The following is a 5,252-nucleotide window of genomic DNA, read 5'->3' on the forward strand; positions in this document are numbered from 1 at the left end:
ATCAACACTAAGTTGCCCCCACTTTAGTCAGTGAAAACCTCTTTGAATTGATTCTTGACTTTCTGATATGACTCTCATCTCTTTGACAGTACCTTTGCTCTCAGGGTGACAGGACTTGCTGGTGTTGTTGCATAATTTAAAAAAAATTTAGATGTTGATGGACCTTTATTTTATTCATTTATTTACATACAGTGCTGAGAATCGAACCCAGTGCCTCACACATGCTAGGCAAGTGCTCTACTACTGAGCCCCAGCCCCAGCCCCCATTGCATACATTTTTTTACCTGTTATTTTGTTGTTGTTGTTGTTGTCCTGAAGATTCCCAGGTGACTCATGGAGTAGTTGCAATAGGGTGTTAAATTGAAGAGTGATGTCAGATTTTTTGGGATAGTGCTTTCATTAATCTCCTAAGGAGGAGGCAGGAGGATTCATTGAAGAAATGGGCATTGACAAAGGACAGGGTGGTAACCAGGCTACAAAAAAAGAAAGCAGAAGGTACACACTGAGGAGCAGTTCCAGCATTTGGGTCTCTCACACTCATATTTGTTCCTTTGTTGGTCAGACTCCCCACAGACCCTTGACCCAATGTTCCTAGGGGCTGTTAACCAGGCCAAGAAACTTGATTAACAGCAATTATTAAGTGTAATGGATTCATCCCAGAGCAAGGGTAATAAAACGTAGCCTTTAGGCCCTTGAACATTGCTTTATTTTAGAACTGTCTCCCTAGTTGTTCAGATAACCATTTACTGATCAGCTCTTTACTCTTGGGCTTTGTACAGCTGGTAGGAATTTTCTGCACTAAATGACTATTAATTATACTGTATGCCACACTCAATTCATGCCTTGTTGACTAAGTTGTGAGTTCACCTACTCATTGGAAGTGTTCTTTACTCTCACTCACTTTTACCACCTCCTTTCTTGTCATACCACACATAGAGTTAGAGCCAGTTGAACAGAAGTCTCTCAGAAATGGCAAGTCTCTGTGGCTCAGGGATAAACTTCTGGCTCTCTGCAACAGGCCACCTAATAAGCAAAGGAAGCTTTGGGGAGAAATCATCATCTCAGCATCTTTATGGCTAAGGAGTCACAAGTTGGAATGTGGCATTCAAGATTCAGTATCAGAGCTTCTATTATTATTTTGTATGTGTTTGATAGCTCTTTCCCTGTCCATCTTGAAGGCTAAAGAAGGATAATGTGCAATTATGTATTATTTGACAATAGTGATATTTTTTCCTCAAATTTTTATCGGTTGATTATAGTTGTACATAATTATGGGATCTGTTGTTACATATTTAGAGATACATACTGATAAGTGCATCAGTAGGTAATTTTGTCTTTGTGTGAACATCATAGCATGCACTTACACAAACCTAGATAGTCTAGGTCAATCATGCCATCAAGAGATGTGGCAAAGGAATCCAAGATGGTGGGCCAGAGGGAGGCAGCATTCTGTGTTGCTCTGTGAACTGGGACTCAAAATGTGAGAATACCAGTGATATTCCTGTTCTTGCATGGGAATCACCACCACCATGCCATTCAGGGCTCCAGGCCTAAGCATTGGAGTAGCCTCCATCTTGTGACTCTGCAATGGCGTAGATACTGTGTGCAGTGGCCTGCCTGCACCCAAGAACTTTACACAGGCTCTAAAGTCAGCTGACAGCCACACACTGCACAAGCTCATCTCTGAACCCATCCTCCAACGCCATCGCTTGGCTCCCACCAGGCAACTTGAAAGCCCACCTGCCACATGACCTGACAGCCCACCACTGAAAGCAGGCCCCTCCATCTTGGGCTACTTTCATCACCCTCTTCAGTCAGGGGCAACACCCAGTTTGGAACTCCCACTGGCCAGGTACCCAGTTTCTAATTCCCCCCTCTCCCCAGCAGCTGCTACCCTGATGCAGTGTCACCCTGATTACCTTCACCATCTGAGGGCAGAGATACCAGCTAACAATAGAGGACCCCACCTATTAGATGAGAAGGGATGCAGGAAAGATACAGATTTCCAAACAAAACAATCCTGTTTCTTCCTTCAAAATTTTTTTTCCCCCATTCCCTCTCTATTCTCCCACTCTCACATCCCCTACATATGTGAAACCAAGTACTTTGCATGAAGTAGGATTTTGAGGACTAGGACATATGAATAGGATATTATAGCTGTGATATATATATAATATATATATATATATATATATTATATATTTTTTTTCTTTTATCCCACCAATTTCTACTATTTTAACTTTTCTCAATATATATGTGTATTTTTTCTATGTACTCTACTGTCTTCCCATTTACTTGTCTATTCAAAATTATTTCCTCTCCCTTCTCCTGCTACTAACCTTCCTCTTTAGATTTCTCTTTCACAATTCCTAAGTTACAACAAATCTATATCTTCACTTCCTACCTTCTCAGTGTATTATCCTTCTCCTCACCCCAGGTTCTTTGTCCACCATCAAAAACTGTAAACCCTTTTACAAACCTACTGAGTATACTGTAGATAGTAATTGAATTCACCATTTCTGTACATTGTGACCAAAATGTAAGCATCTTAATAGCAAACATTTCTTCTTAGGGTGTATACTGTTTACATTGGGAGCTGATAACATTGTCCTTCACCTCAAAGGATAGGTCTTGAATCCCAACAGGGGCACTGTAGCCCTGTAGGGTAAAAACGGTAATGCCTCAAATCCACAGTGCTAGAAGGGAAGACACACAAGCAATATGAAAAGAGAAGGGAAGAAAGTGCCCCAAACATATCAAGATACCACATTATTAGAATCTATGTCAAGCACAGCAGAAGAAATGACAGAGAAGGAGTTCAGGATGTACTTGGTTAAAATATTCTGTGAATTAAAGGATGATATAAGAGCAAATACAGGCAGCAAAAGAACATTTCAACAAAGTGCTACATAAACAAATATAGGAAGCAAAATATTACTTCAATAGGGAGACAGAAGTTCTTTAAAAAACCCAAACAGAAATCCTTGAAATGAAAGAAATAAAAAAACAAAATAAAAGCTCAATTGAAATTATCACCAACAGATTAGACCACTTGGAAGACAGGACCTCAGACAATGAAGACAAAGTATATAATCTTGAAAAGAATGTAGACAACACAGTGAAAATGGTAAGAAACCATGAGCAGAACATTCAAGAAATATAGGATAACATTTAAAAGATCAAATTTAAGAGTTATTGGGATAGAGGAAGGAATAGAGTCCCAAACCAAAGGAATGAGCAATCTATACAATGAAATAATATCAGAAAATTTTCCAAACATGAATAAGGAATTGGAAAACCAAATTCAAACCAAATTCAAATTCAATTGGATGCCAAATGTACAAAATCACAACATCCACACCAAGGCACAGTACAATGAAAATGCCTAACATACAGAATAAGGAGAGAATATTAAAAACCATGAGATAAAGGAATCAATTACATATAGGGGGAAACTAATTAGATTATGTGCAGATTTTCAACCCAGACCCTGAAAGCTAGAAGATCCTGGAACAACATATATTAAGCTCTGAAAGAAAATGGATGCCAACCAAGAATCTTATATCCAGCAAAATTGAGCTTTAGATTTGATGATGAAATAAAACATTCCATGATAAACAAAATTTAAAAGAATTTACAACTCAAAAGTCTGCACTATAGAATATCCTTAGCAAAATATTCCATGGAGAGGAATTGAAAAACAACAATGAAAATCAGTGAAGGAAGGTATTACACTTAAGGAAAAACTAATCAAAGGAGAAACCAAGTTAAGTTAAATGCCAAAAACAAACAAAAATGGCTGGGAATACACATCATGTCTAATAATAACCCTAAATGTCAATGGCCTAAACACACCAATAAAAAGGCATAGACTGGCAGATGCTGGGAGCCATTAGCCAAGTAGGTATGACAATTTCCTTGCCAGCGTACCCCATGTTGCAGTGACATTGAATGTAGGTGACCTTGCTCAAGGACCAAGGCGGATTAGGGTGTTCCCGGTTTAAGATAATCGTGTTTAGGGCGTTCCCAGTTTAGGTTCCAGGTTTAAGGTTTAAGATTATTCCTGCTGGGAATAGGGCGTATCCTGCTGCCTGAGTTCCCCTTGAGTTCTCACGGGATTCAGACAGTATATTTTGGGAGACAGAAGCCCAGTGAAGGTGAATTTGGGCAGAGAACGTGAATTTGGACAGAGAACGTGAATTTGGGCAGAGAACGTGGATTTGGGCAGAGAACGTGGATTTCCCCAGAACGTGATTGTAGATGGCTGGTGTGAGTTCGGGAATAAAGAGTTGCTGTTTGAATCTACAAGCTGTGTGGTGGCTCATGATTTTGTGCCCAGCCAGACTGCGGCATTTGGTGGCCCGTACGGGGAACTTCTGAAGCTTAAAGGTAAGTGAAATTTCTCACCCCTGAGGAAGAGCGAAAGAATGGGTGACCAATTCAAAAAACAATGTGTTATTGTTTTGATTTATTTTGTTTTTATTTCAAGTTGCCTGTTCCTAGAACTTTCTCAGGCAAACTGGGGAAAATGGTTGACTCAAGGTTTAAAGTTGTTCGCCTCCGAGCAAGAGAAATTGTTAGAGGAAGGAGGCACCCCAGTGAGACCAAGAACAATTAGGATGTATGTTGATACAATACAAAAATGTAGCCCATGGCTTTTTAAAGACGAGTTATTAAGTATATCAATGGGACCATCATGGTATCCTGTAGAAGGATTTTTCTTCAACAAGAAAGAGATGGCTAGTTCTGTTTACTATATTTGTCTAAGATCTTGGTTTTTACAGACATCTGATTAATTTACAAAGCTAAAGTGTTAAAATATCAACCACTAAATATAAAATCAAGTACTCTTTACTTATTAAGTCCCATAAGTTAATATATTTAAACATTATGTGTGTTTTCATAAATTGGTAAATGGAAAAAGGTTTAATATTGCTTTGGTCTGCATCTTTGTTAAAACAAGGTTACTAAGTGTTAAGATTCTATCATGTGTAATTTATATACAAAGAGTAGAAAAATTTTCAGTTGGGTTTCAATTATAGTATTATAGTATCAAAAAACATGGAAGTTTTTCATCTTATTAAAGTGGAGTAATTTGTCTAAATCAGAAATTTTATAAGAGTTGTTTCAAAATGTGAATTTATAAAAAGGGTTAACAGTTAAAAAAGAGAGAAAAAGATTCTAGATGTGGAAATATATTTTAATATAAAAGGTTAAAGGAAAAAGAAATGTTTTTAGATGAGATAATCTCT

At 38.1% G+C, this 5,252-nt stretch overlaps 1 long non-coding RNA gene across 1 annotated transcript in view; it reads right to left on the minus strand.

The window, feature by feature from the left end:
- Nucleotides 1-266: 266 nt before the first annotated feature.
- Nucleotides 267-5,252, minus strand: part of LOC125620188 — a 54,236-nt gene continuing 49,250 nt past the window's right edge. Inside the window, exon 3 of the long non-coding RNA XR_007351785.1 lies at nucleotides 267-473. This is a non-coding gene — a long non-coding RNA (uncharacterized LOC125620188). The remainder of the gene's footprint in view (nucleotides 474-5,252) is intronic.

Source organism: Marmota marmota, unplaced genomic scaffold (assembly GCF_001458135.2).
Source record: "Marmota marmota marmota unplaced genomic scaffold, marMar, whole genome shotgun sequence".
In the NCBI taxonomy this organism is placed as follows: domain Eukaryota; kingdom Metazoa; phylum Chordata; class Mammalia; order Rodentia; family Sciuridae; genus Marmota; species Marmota marmota.